Source organism: Loxodonta africana, chromosome 5 (assembly GCF_030014295.1).
Source record: "Loxodonta africana isolate mLoxAfr1 chromosome 5, mLoxAfr1.hap2, whole genome shotgun sequence".
NCBI classification, from domain to species: Eukaryota; Metazoa; Chordata; class Mammalia; order Proboscidea; family Elephantidae; genus Loxodonta; species Loxodonta africana.
Window position 1 is genome coordinate 22,682,495 of NC_087346.1, and position 14,399 is coordinate 22,696,893.

The window sequence follows — 14,399 nt, forward strand, 5'->3', positions numbered from 1 at the left end:
AGGGACTTCTAAGTCAATTGGCAAAATAATTCTATTATGAAAACATTCTGCATCCCACTTTGAAATGTGGCGTCTGGGGTCTTAAATGCTAACAAGCGGCCATCTAAGATGCATCAATTGGTCTCAACCCATCTGGAGCAAATGAGAATGAAGAACACCAAGGTCACACGACAACTAAGAGCCCAAGAGACAGAAAGGGCCACATAAACTAGAGACCTACATCATCCTGAGACCAGAAGGACTAGTTGGTGCCCGGCCACAATCGATGACTGCCCTGACAGGGAGCACAACAGAGAACCCCTGAGGGAGCAGGAGATCAGTGGGATGCAGACCCCAAATTCTCATAAAAAGACCATACTTAATGGTCTGACTGAGACTAGAGGAATCCTGGCGGCCATGGTCCCCAGACCTGTTGGCACAGGACAGGAACCATCCCCAAAGACAACTCATCAGACATGAAAGGAACTGGACAGTGGGTGGGAGAGAGATGCTGATGAAGAGTGAGCTAATTATATCAGATGGACACTTGAGATTGTGTTGGCATCTCCTGTCTGGAGGGGGGATGGGAGGATAGAGAGAGTTGGAAGCTGGCAAAATTGTCATGAAAGGAGAGACTGGAAGGGCTGACTCATTAGGGGGAGAGCAAGTGGAAGTACGGAGTATGATGTATGTAAACTTATATGTGACAGACTGACTTGATTTGTAAATGTTCACTTGAAGCTCAATAAAAGTTAATAAAAAAAAAGTTAAACACATACCCACCACATGACCAAACAATTGCTCTTCTCTGAATTTATACTAGAGAAATGAAAAATTATGTTCCTGAAAAAAAATGAATGCACATTCATCACCATTTTATTTATGATGAACAAAACTGGAAAAAATCCCAAATGTCCGTAAATGCGTGAAGGGATAAACAAATTGTGGCAATCTATATAATGAAATAGAGTCATGCATTATTTAACATACACAATACGTTCTGTGAAACAGGACCTTATGTGACTTGGACGGTGTGCGAACACTGTAGTCCCCAGGTTACAAACAAGTTTTGTTCCTAAGTCTGTCTTTAAATTGAATTTGTACGTGTTTGCCTCAGTATTACACAGTATATAGTGCAGGGTTTTCATGCACTTTTCTGTGCATAAAAAACATTAAACACTTCCAGATACACTAAAACATCTTTAATATAATAATACAGTAATGTTTTGATGTGTGCTGCAAAGTAACGCCCATTTGTTATTATGAACCATTGTATGTACCTCAAATTTCTAATAAGCTTTACTGGGGTTGGTTCATAACTACAGGGTGTATGTAAATTGAATGTTCATAACCTGGGGATGACAGAAAATACAGTACAGTACATACACGAGCCAGTAACATCTGAATTATGACTATCAGACATGTGTATTATAGGTTATATACGTACTGTACTAGTATATGGAAACCCTGGTGGCGTAGTGGTTAAATGATATAGCTGCTAACCAAAGGGTCGGCGGTTTGAATCTGCCCGGTGCTCCTTGGAAACCCTATGCGGCAGTTCTACTTTGTCCTATAGGGTCGCTATGAGTCGGAAACGACTCGACGGCACTGGGTTTGGGCTGGTACCAGTATATGCCTGGCAGTGCAATTGTTTTATATACAAGAGACGTGAATACACGTGCTGTGTGTGGGAAGCTGTTGCAGTTACTAAGTCCAGTTACATCCACTCTGTCCTGTTCTCTGATTGGAATTTCTGGACTCTATTATAAATTTATGGGACCATAGATGTATACATGGTAGGGTATCGCCTGAATGGATGTTATGCAGTGCATGACCGTAGGACTTAGCAAGAAAAAAGAAAAAACTATTGATACACACTAGAGCTTGGACTGATCTCCAGGTCATTATGCTGAGCAAAAAAAGCCAATTTCCAACAGATATACTGTCTGAATTCATTTATATAACATCCCTGAAATGACAAAATTTTATACAAAGAGAGAACAGATCAGTGGTGGTCAGAGGTTGGGGGAGAGAGGGTATGAAAGTAAAAGGGTAGCATGAGGGTGTACCTTCATGGTGATGGAACAATTCTGTGTCTTGATTGTGGTGATGGTTAAATTTATATATGTGAAAATATTTCATAAGACTGTACATATACACATACAAAATGAATATGTGCAAAAACTGATAAAATTTGAGTAAGGTCTTGTTAACTGTATGGTGTTATTTTCAATTTCCTGGTATTAACAATGTGCTATAATTATGTAAGTGTACCACCGAGTAATGGGTACACAAGTCCTCTTGTACTATTTACAACTTCTTCTGAGTCTATAAATACTTCAAAATAGAGTTTTTTTTTTTAAACTTCTGGTAGGAAATACTTGCTTTATGGGAAAAAATGGAGGGGGGCACAGTAATACAGTGGTATAATTAAGAAAGAAGCACTGGTAGTATAACGGTTAAGTGCTTGGCTGCTAATGAAAGGTTGGTGGTTGGAACCCACCCAGTGGCTCTGCAGGAGAAAGACCCTGCTATCTGTTCCTGTAAAGAGTATAGCCTAGAAAACTCTATGGGTCATTTTACTCTGCCACATGGGGTCACTATGAGTTGAAATCTACTCGATGGCACCTAACAAGAAGAATCATTAAGATCTTAGCAGCAAATTATGAGACAACTCATTTATAAAAACATGTAGCTGAGAACCCAAGAATGCTCTGAATTTATGCAGTAGTAAAATCAAATATGTTTTGAGACATGAAGAATAGCTGGACCTTTCAATGCTGAGGAGAATTAAAATTTTTAGTAAAGTTTTCAATAAGCTAATATTTATTAACTAATTTTTTTTTGTTAGTATAGGAAAGTTTTTGTCCAGAAAGCAACAACTAAATAAAAAATGAATAAATTTACAATTTAGTAGTAGTGATAACCTAAAACCTGTTGCTGTCAAGTTGATTCCAACTCATAGAGATCCTATGATAAAACCCACTGGCGTGGAGTCGATTCCGCCTCATAGCAACCCTTTAGGACAGAGTAAAACTGCCCCATAGGGTTTCCAAGGGGTGCCTGGTAGATTCGAACTGCCGACCTTTTGGTTAAGAGCCACAGTTCTTAACCACTATGCGCCAGGGTTTCCAACCCTATAAGAAGACATGTAAAAATAACTGTAATAAAAGTGGAATATAGTATATGTGAGTTCAGAGATGAAGGAGACATTTAAGGCAATAAGGTTTTAAAGTTTCATGGAAACTTTATTTTAGCTGTCCCTAGAAAGAAGAAGAATTTAGACAGACAATGATGGAGTGAAGGAGATATTTGGCCTTGCTGAGCGTTATGTAAATGACACAACCTTGCTTGCTGAAAGCGAAGACCTGAAACACTGATGAAGATAATAGACCACAGCCTTCCATATGGATCACACCTCAACATAAAGAAAAGAAAAATCCTCACAACTGAACCAATAAGCAACATCATGATAAATGGAGAATATACTGAAGTTGTCAAGGATTTCATTTTACTTGAATCCACAATCAACATCATGGAGCAGCAGTCAAGAAATCAACAGACACATTGCATTGGGCAACTCTGCTGCAAAAGACCTTTTTAGTGTTAAAAAGCAAAGATGTCACCTTAAAGACTAAGGTGCACCTGACCCAAGTTATGGTGTTTTCAATCGCCTCATATGCACGTGAAAGTTGGACAATGGATAACGAAGACCAAAGAACTGACGCTTTTGAATTGTAGTGTTGGTGAAGAATATTGAATATACCACAGCCTGCCAAAAGAAATAACCAATCTGTCTTGGAAGAAGTACAACCAGAATGCTCCCGAGAAGCAAGGACGGCAACATAACATCTCACATATTTTGGACGTGTTATCTATAGGGTCAGACCCTGGAAAAGGACATCATGCTTGGTAAAGCAGTGGGTCAGCAAAAAAGAGGAAGACCCTCAACGAGATAGACTGACACAGTGGCTGCGACAATGGGCTCAAGCGTAACAATGACTGTGAGGATGGTGCAGGACCAGGCAGAGTTTTGTTTTGTTGTACATGGGGTCATTATGAGTCAGAACCGACTTGAGAGCACCTAAGAACAACAACAAGGAGCTGAGGGAAGAGCTTAAGTAAAGACAATACAGCAGAAAAGCACAGGAATATATTCAAGAAACACTGAATTATCCAAACTGATTTAAGAATGATGCTTCATCATAGAAGTAGGAAGCAATACGTAACTGGGAGACTGTGGTAGACTTCAAAAAAAAAAATGGCATTTCTGACAGTGCAAACATTGCAGACAATATTAGCTCCGTATTTTTTTAGTTTAAAAACAAAAAAAAAACGAAACCCATTGCCATCGAGTCGATTCTGATTCATAGTTACCCCACAGGACAGAGTAGAACTGCCCCATGGGGTTTCCAAGGAGTGGCTGGTGGATTCCAACTGCCAACCTTTTGGTTAGCAGCGAAACACCTCAGGGCTAAAATATTCAAAGTTTGACTTAAAAGTGATATCAAACTGTATTTTAAAATATTTTTCTGTTAATGAAATAATTCAACAAGAGTTGATAGAAAAATGAAAGCATTAAAATTTTAAAAAAGTATGCACATAGATTAATATTGTAATATAAAACAAGTTATATGTTAGAATGTTTCTACGATAGAGAATTGTATCTGCATTAGAGTCAAAATGTAAAGCAAGATTCTGAAAGACTAGAATAATGTATCGATACACATAGAACAATTAAAACTATGACTCCCAGGAAATTATTCATTTTAAAGTATTAATGGACATACAAACCTTCTAGAAGTACTACATTTTTTCACTTCTACCATCATGTAACAACTAAAAATTATAGTTTTTATGAAAATAGAAAATGATTCATACTTAAAATACCACAAAGACAGGCAATTCAGGTTCAGCAGAATTTTTAACAATAGAAACAGGTATGTTATTTCCAGGAACAAATAACATTTTGGTAGTCAGGATGCACCTTTAGTAATACTAAAACTATTATGCTAAACAAAATAAAATATTTTTGACATTTATGTAACACAAGAGGTGAGAGAATAGTAATCTATATTTTAAGTTAACTTAATTAATAGGACAGTATTAGAATCAGACAGCCTCTAAAGAGAAAATTCGCAAGCTTCCTGTCTACTTAGAAATATGCTTTCTCGTATCTTTATCCAGGAACCATCAACTTCAGCTCATTCTCAAAGAAAATAAACTTGGATTTGAAAGTCATAATGTTCCTTCATTAACTATTGTTGCTAAGCATGACAACGTTCATATCCTGTACCCATCATTATTTTCAAAATATTTGTACATACTTCATGTACAAATTATACTCTTAAATTACTTTTCACAAGCTTTATCTAAGGCTTCCTTAAAGTAATGGTCGGTCACGTTGAGTCATTTTACCTCTATGCGTCATGTGTAGAGTGAAATAAATATATATCTGAAAAATACCTCCCAACTCAAAAATTCTAATTTTCTATAAGATATAATTAAATGTCTGTTCAAATCCCTATACCAAAAAAAACCAAAACTGCTGTTGAGTCAATTCCAACTCATAGCTGCCTTAATACATGATAAACATCATATTTTTATTAAAGAGCTTAGACTAGTGCTTTCTAACGTTTTTCATGCCACGGCACAGGTGAGAAAATGGCACCGTGAGGTAAACAATAGGTTGCCTGAGTCCAGAGCTGACTAGCTAGGGCTCCAACTGGCCTAGGCCCCACACAGAAACCTCAAAAGCTGAAAGGACTCAAAAGTATCAATCTCCATTCATAAGCCATCACTCAGGCCTATTTTACTATTGCACTATTTCTGCTAGTAACTGAGTTAGACTGGGGGAGGGGATGCATGAGGGAGAGGCATGACAAAAGAGAAAGAAAAAAAAAATTTTTTTTTTAGGCCAGGGTTAAATCTCTTAAAAATTCAAACTTCGAAAATGCCCTAAATACACTCTCCTTTTCTTTCATATCTGCCCCCTCCTCAATGAAGCTGCTTCATAAATTTCCATTCAATGCCTCTCTTCACTCTCAGTTTATTTCCCCCAATTCTGGCTTGAGCCATTTCACATTATTCCAGATTTCCTAATCAGAGCTGATCCAATTCCATCTGGGTCAATTCTCTCACCTGGCTAACATCCACTATCCCCCAAAACAGTCATAAAATCACTTTAAGTGGCTCCAGTATAAATTCATGCATATTCATGAAATCTCAACCTTATAAATATTTTAAAAAAAAACCGTTATTCTTACCACCGAGCTGCAAGAAAGAACAGAGTGCAGTCATTGTCTCCAAATTCTCATCTCCCATTCACTCTTTAATCACAGGAACCCCACACCTTTTATTCTGTAGGGTTGTATTTCTCCATGTGGTCAAAGTACCACCTACATCAGAATCACCTGAATAACCTGTTGAAATGCAGATCTGGGGCCTTTTCCCAGATCTCCTCAATCAGAGTATCTTGGAGTAGTGCTTCTCCTGGGCAACTGGGTTTGGGAACCACTGCTTTAAAATCTCCTCCTGGTTGCTAAATCCAATGATCTTTTTGAAGTCCTCATCCTCCTTGTCCCCTCTGCAACACTCGAAGGTGTTTATTAAGTGGTTCCTTAAATTTCTCTATCTGCTATCCTCACTCTTCACCTACTTATCTGACAACTCCATCTAACTTTTGTCTTATTTTTCCAAATCCAATATATAAGTGTTCCTTAAGGTCTAGCCTAATGCCCTGCCTTTTTTGCCCTGGAAAGAGGCAAATGTCTTTTCTCACAACTTGAAAAATTACATCTTCTCAAATGATTTCCGTATCTTTGTCTCTACTCCAAAACTTTCTCAAGGTCTTCACTACTATTTCCAATTGCTGAAAATATACAACTGACAATATTATTACCACCTTAATTTAAAAAAAAAAAAAATTTTTTTTTTTTTTAAATGTATGTCAAAACTTCAAATTTTTTTTCATCCAAATCAGATCCCATACTTGACTTCACTAGTTGTATTTATGGTGCCTCGAGTCATCCAGCTCAAAGCCACAGACTTGTTCTTTGACATATCCATCTCTTTTGTCCTCCATATCCCATCTATTTTTAGATCCTATCTCCCCCACTGTCATGGACTGAACTGTTTCCCAAAAATATGTCAACTTGGCTAGGTCATGATTTCCAATATTGTATGACTGTCTACCATTTTACCATTTGATGTGATTCCCCATGTGTTGTAGATCCTATCACTGTGATGTAATAAGATGGGTTAGGGATGGTTATACTGATGAAATCTACAAGATTAGGTAGTGTCTTAAGCCAATCTCTTTTGAGATATAAAAGAAAGAAGTGAGCAGAGAGACAGAGGGAACTCATACCACCAAGAAAGCAGTGCCGAGAGCAGAGCGCGTCCTTTGGGCTTGCGAGGTTCCTGTGCTGAGATACTCCTAGACCAAGGGAATACAGATGAGAAGGACCTTCCTCCGGGGCTGACACAGTGTTCCCCTGGAGCTGCCCCCCAAACTTGGACTTCTAGCCTACTGGGCTGTGAGAGACTAAACTTTTCTTTGTTAAAGCCATCCACTTGCGGTATTTCTGTTATAGCTACACTAGATGACCAAGACACCCACCATTGATTGAGTTTATCTTCTCCTTTATAACCTCATTGTCAGAACCCTGGTTTGGGTCATCATTACCTCTGACCCAGAGTATTGTCACTAGTCTCCTGATTTTTCAGTCTTTTCTTATCTAATGAACCTAAAAAAGTCCTGCTATAATACTATTTATAAAAGTAAAAAATGGGGGGAAAAATCCATTCATGGGGGGATTGGTTGAACAAATTATAGTTATGTCCACAACAAAAGAATGTTGTAAAATGTAATAAAAAATATCTTTGTATACTCTTACACAGTGACTGCCAGAGTGAATTAAGTGAAAAAAGCAAGGTGTAGAAGAGTGTATATAGTATGTTGTGTTATGTTATGCTAGGTTCTGTTGAGTCTGTTCTGACTCATTGTGACCCTATGTACCACAGAATAAAACCCTGCCTGATCTTGCACCATGCTCACAATCGTTACTATGCTTGAGCCCACTGTTGCAGTCACCATGTCAATCCATCTCATTGAGGGTCTTCCTCTTTTCTGCTGACCCTGTACTTTACCAAGCATTATGCCCTTCTCCAGGGACTGATCCCTCTTGACGTGTCTGAAGTATGTAAGACACAGTCTTGCCATCCTTGCTTCTAAGGAGCATTCTGGCTGTACTTCCTCCAAGGCAGGTTTGGTCGTTCTTTTGGCAGTCCATTGTATATTTATTATTCTTCACGAACACAATTCAAAGGCATCAATTCTTCTTTAGTCTTTCTTATTCATTGTCCGGCTTTCACATGAAAAAGAGGAAAACTCAACTAGATGAACTGACACAGCGGCTTCAACAATGGGCTCAAACACAGCAATGATTGTGAGGATGGTGCAGGACCAGGCAGCGTTTCAGTTCTGTTGTACATAGGGTCACTATGAGTTGGAACTGGGTAGATGGCACCTAGCAACAACAGCATGTGGGTGTATACATACACACATATATACTTACATAAAAAATAATGTAAGCATAAACCAGAAATCTAAATAAATAGCTATATACAACACACACACTCACAAAGAGAAAGAGAAACTGAGAGAGCGAGCATGTTCATATATACTCTCTGGATGGAAGGAACAGAGACACAAGTTAGACTTCTCTATATACCATATATTACAGATTTGACTTGAGAACCACGTTATATTTTTACATAAAAAACAATCCTCGACTTTTAAATACTGAAAGTCAAATTAAACAAATGATCTGAACTGTGTCTTGAGTTGCAGGCATAACAACATAGATTATTTTAGGTTACATTAAAACATATTAAATTGTACATATCTGGTGGAATATATTCTAAGGACAAAAACAATTCTAAATTATTTTCAGTAATATTATTGATGGTAGTGGTAGTATCATTACTCTGAGACTGCTGTGTGTTGTGGAAAAAAAAATAAGAAATTATGTTAGTATGAATAGCCATCAGGATTTTGGTGCGAGAGAGATACAAATGTAAGATTTAAGAGGTTAACTAAAAAGCATGTAGACCTGAATTTGAAATGGAAGTATCATTATGAACTACACATTTTATCTTAAATATATGTGTATTTTCTAGCTGTTCTCTGAAAAGACTTAGGCATAAACTGCAGTATCAATAGGTATCCCAAGTGCCCAAATTATGATTTCTTCATTAAAATGAACTAGGTTCCTTATAGAAATGGCTGATTCCAAGTATGGGGCAGCAAATGCACAAGGTGAGGCATAACGGAAAGTAGGGAAGCTATCTAAGACTATGGTGGTCATATTCAAAAGACACAGGCACCGACAGACATGATGAAGTTCCTACATGAGCAAGGACACTGCTCCTTATTGCTATTCACAATGCATTAGAAGTTATACTGTTGTTGCTAGGTGCCGTCGAGTCGGTTCCAACTCATAGGAACCCTATGTACAACAGAATGAAATGCCGCCCGGTCCTATACCATCCTCACAATGGTTGTTATGCTTGAGCCCACTGTTGCAGCCACTGTGTCAATCCATCTCACTGAGGGTCTTCATCTTTTTCGCTGACCCTCTACTTTACCAAGCTTAATGTCCTTTTCTAGGGGCAGTCATAACCAGTGCAAAAAAGCAAATAGAAAATAAAGATTGGGACAGAAGAAATAAAACTGTCATTATATACATATGCCATGATTAAATATGAAGAAATTCCAGAAGGCTCTATAAAGCATTAGAATTAATTTAGCAAGGTCATTGGATATAAGACCAAAATAAAAAATACCCATTGCATATCTATATATCAGTAACAAACATGAAATAAAACATACAAAATAATACTACTTAAAATAGCATCAAACACATTACCTAGGTGAATACTGAAATATATTTACAAAAAGGACTCTTACTGATCACAGATAGAACAATTTGAGCATCTATATGAGATTTAACTGAAATGGAGTCAAACCCAAATATGCTTAAATCCATGAATTCATAATGATACTAAAAAAAGAAAAAAAATCCTCATTTGTCACCTTTTTTAGAGGATGACAGGGAACCACCAAATTATTTTGAAAATGTAAAGAAAGGGAAAGAATTCTGCCTGTTCTTCACCAACTACATCCCAGGTAACTAAATAATTTAGGAAAGGAAGTTTCTTTCCATAGGAAAAAAAACTGAGTTTCACCTGCGTCCCCTAATGAAATAATGGATTTAGGCAAAGATCATCAATGGCTGCTAACATCAAAAAAATAAGGAGAACCCAGACATTATGTGTCTTCTGATGAAAGTATACAACACTATCTATGAAGTACTGATGCTAAAAAAACTTAATCTGAATCTGATCAAGCCTCTAGACTTAACTATTAGTTTCAGTAAATACAGAGGACAGAGCAACATGTTATATGAACCACAGAGATGTAAGCAGCAAAATCCAGAATGTGAGGAAACACTGCAGGTAAAGGACCCAGTTGTTTTTTTTTTCAACAACTAAATTATAAGGAAAAAAAAGAGGGTGAGAGGAAATCTACAGATTAATAGATAATTAATGAACATGCAAATTGCAATATCCACCAACCACTTCCATCAAGTTGCTTCTGACTCACAGCTACCTTATGGGACCAGTAAAACTGCCCCATAGGGTCTCCAAGGCTACAATCTTTACAGGAGTAGACTGCCACATCTTCCTTCTGCAGAGCGTCAGGAGGGTTGGAACTGCCGACCTGGTTAGCAGCCACAAACTTCACCCACTGTGCCCCCAGAGCTCCTGCTGCACTACGTGGATTTACTTTTGATTCTGATTCCAACACTGAACAACATTTACGAGATAATCGGAGAATTAATTTTTCAGATAATGGAATTGTGGTTATACATACATGAGTATGTGTGTGATATATATATATATATATTAAGAGTCCTTACCTTGAACATTTCTGTAATAATAAAGAAAATGCTGCAGAATGGTATTACATCACTTCTCTACACTAAAATCCTTCAAGGGTTCCTTTCTCCCTACCGGATTGTGAATCTCTGCTAGACTCAACTCTCAATTTTTCTATCCAATGTCCTATACTCTGGCTTCAAAAATATACAATTTGTCCCTAATCTTTGCTTTATTATTTCCACCTGGAATGCATTCTCCCCTACTTCGGCCTACCAAATTTTATCTACCATCCTTCAAACTTTGACTCAGGTAACAGAGCTTTAGAGCTAAACAAAGGCTTAAATTTAGACCTAACTAGTTTAGTGGTTTTTAACAATTTTAGAAGTTAAAGTTTAGTAGTCTGAATTTAAAGTTTGCTTTTCTTCAAGCAAAGTATCATGCAGAACCCTAGTATATAATAAAATAGTTTAAAAAGCACCACTGTTTTTGGTGAAAAGCAGCCTGGGATCCTTCCTATCACTCCTCCATCCCTGAAGAAAGAATGAAACCACTAATATCAGTATCATCCTTGTAACATAAGGATAAGGAATTGAGCTCAGGGTGATTAAAGAACTTAAAATGGTCACAGTTACGAAGGCCAACGTTTAGACTCACATCCATCTCCTGACCCTGAGTTCACTGCCTTCTACTAAATGCCACCTCCCCTTTATAAAATCTTTCTTGATACCTCTTATCTTGATATAAGCTGTTCTTTCTCTAAAATACCACATGTAATTGAGTATACAAAGCACATAATACACAGAAATACCATTTACTATATATTAATTACATATGTGGTTCTTATTACATTTTGCCCATAAAACAGCTGAATATATTTGTTCTTTATTCCCCTTAAAACTGTAAACTTTTTGAGGAGAGAAACTGTTCTTACTGATTCCCACTGCAATGCCTAATTCAAGGACTTTTACAAATTAGGCAGGAAGAGGCAAATATTGACTACTTGGTATTTTTCTATATTCTGTGTCAGCTAAAAGCAAAATACCCAGGAATATGAAGAGCCAATAAAAGGTAAAAATCTTGCATTGCAAAGGCAAATTTACTAACAAGGAGAAATAAAATAATGTAAGTAAAGGCTAGAAGTTCACTTTTAAAGGGAACAATCCAGAAAAAACTAAAAATACTTAAGAGTATCAGTTTAGAGAAATAAGTAATAAATAAAATCTAACTGATGGAAATGGAACTTATTTTTATTTTGAAGCATATGAAATTGCCCATATTTGACCCTTTTTAAACTACAAAAAACATCAATTTCACATGGTTTAGCTGAATATTAGTAAGTACAGACTACTGACATATAAGTATGGTTTTTTAGAACTTCACTGTTCATTAACTGAACTTTACCACACTTTGAAAATATTAAAAAAAAAAAAAAACCCAAAAACATCTCACATCAATCTCATTAGAGATTATAACAACATATGGGGCAGGCGTGGGAGTTCTAAGTTTAACAAAAATCCAAGCTAAAGGGGCAGAGTCTGAAAGCCACATGTTTAACACAAGCATACACCTCGTTTTATTGTGTTTTGCTTTATTGCAATTTACGGATACAGCGCTTTTTTACAAATTGAAGGTTTGTGGCAACCCTGCATCAAGCAAGTCTTTTGGCACCGTTTTCCCAAAACTATGTGCTCACTTCATGTCTCTGTGTCACATTTCGGTAATTCTAATAATATTTCAGATATTTCATTATTGTTATCTCTCATGGTGATCTGTGATCTTTGATGTTACTATTACAATTGTTTTGGGCACCACGAACTGCACCCATATAATATGGTCAACTGAACCGATAAATGTGTGTGTTCTGGCTGCTCCACCGACCAGCTGTTCCCTGTCTTTCTTCCTCTCCTTGGGCTCCCCTATTCCCTGAGACACCACGATATTGAAATTAGGCCAACTAATAGCTACAACTAATAGGCTACAATAACAAAAAAACCCAGTGCCATCGAGTTGATTCCGACTCATAGCGACCCTATAGGACAGAGTATATAGCTGCCCCATAGAGTTTATGCCTATAATAGTTCACATGAAAGGAAGAGTCGCATGTCTCTCACTTTAAAAGCTAGAAATGATTAAGCTTAGTGAAGAAGACAAAGCTAAGACAGGCCGAAATCTAGGCCTCGTGCAACAGCCACGTTGTGAAGACAAATGAAAAAGTTCTTGAAGGAAATTAAAAGTGCTACTTCAGTGAACACAAACGGTAAGAAAGCAAACAGCCTTATTGCTGATACGGAGAAAGTTTTAGTGGTCTGGATGGGAGATCAAACCGGCCACAACATTCCCTGAAGCCAAAGCCCAACCTAGAGCAAGGCCCCAACTCTCCTCAGTTCTGTGAAGGCTGAGGGGGGAGGAAGCCGCAGAGAAAAATGTGAAGCCGGTAGAGGTTGGTTCACCAGGTTTAAGGAAAGAGCGCAAGGTGAAGCAGCAAGTACTTACGCAGGAGCTGCAGCAGGTTATCCAGAACACCTCGTTGAGATAACTGATGAAGGGGGCCGCACTCAACAGTGGATTTTCAACAGAGACGAGACAGCCTTATCCTGGAGGACGGCATCTAGGACTTTCGCAGCCAGAGAGGAGCACTCAGTGCCTGGCCTCAACGCTTCAAAGGACAGGCTGACTCTCTTGTTAGGGGTTCACGCAGCTGGTGACTTTACGTTCATTTACCATGCCAAAAATCCTAGGGCCCTCAAGAATTCTGCTAAATCTACTCTGCCTGTGTATAAACGGAACAACAAAGCCTGGATGACAGCACATCTGTTTGCAACATAGTTTACTGCATATTTTAGCCCACTGTTGAGACCTAATGCTCAGAAAAAAAGATTCCTTTCAAAATACTACTCATGGATGACTGAGGGGGTTCAGACTTCAGCGGAGGAAGTAACTGCAGATGTGGTGGAAACAGCAAGAGAACTAGAATTACAAGTGGAGCCTGAAGGTGTGACTGAACTGCTGCATCTCATGATAAAACTTGAGTGAATGAGGAGTTCCTTCCTATGAATGAGCAAAGAAAGTGGTTTCTTGAGATGGAATCTACCCCTGGTGGAGATACTGTGAACATTGTTAAAACAACAACAAAGGGTTTAGAATATTATACAAATTTAGTTAATAAAGCAGTGGCAGGGTTTTTTTTTTTTTTAGGGTTTGAGAGGATTGACTCTACCTTTGAAAGAAGTGCTACTGTGGGTAAAACGCCATCAAACAGCACTGCACCCTATGGAGAAATCTTTCCTGAAAGGAAGGGTCAATCAATGCAGTAAATTTCACTGTTGTCTTATTTTAAGAACTGCAACAGCCATCCCAACCTTCAGCAACCACCATACTGATCAATAAGGAGCCATCAACATCGAGGCAAGAACCACCACCAGCAAAATGATTATGATGCACTGAAGGCTCAGATGATGGTTAGCTGATGGTTA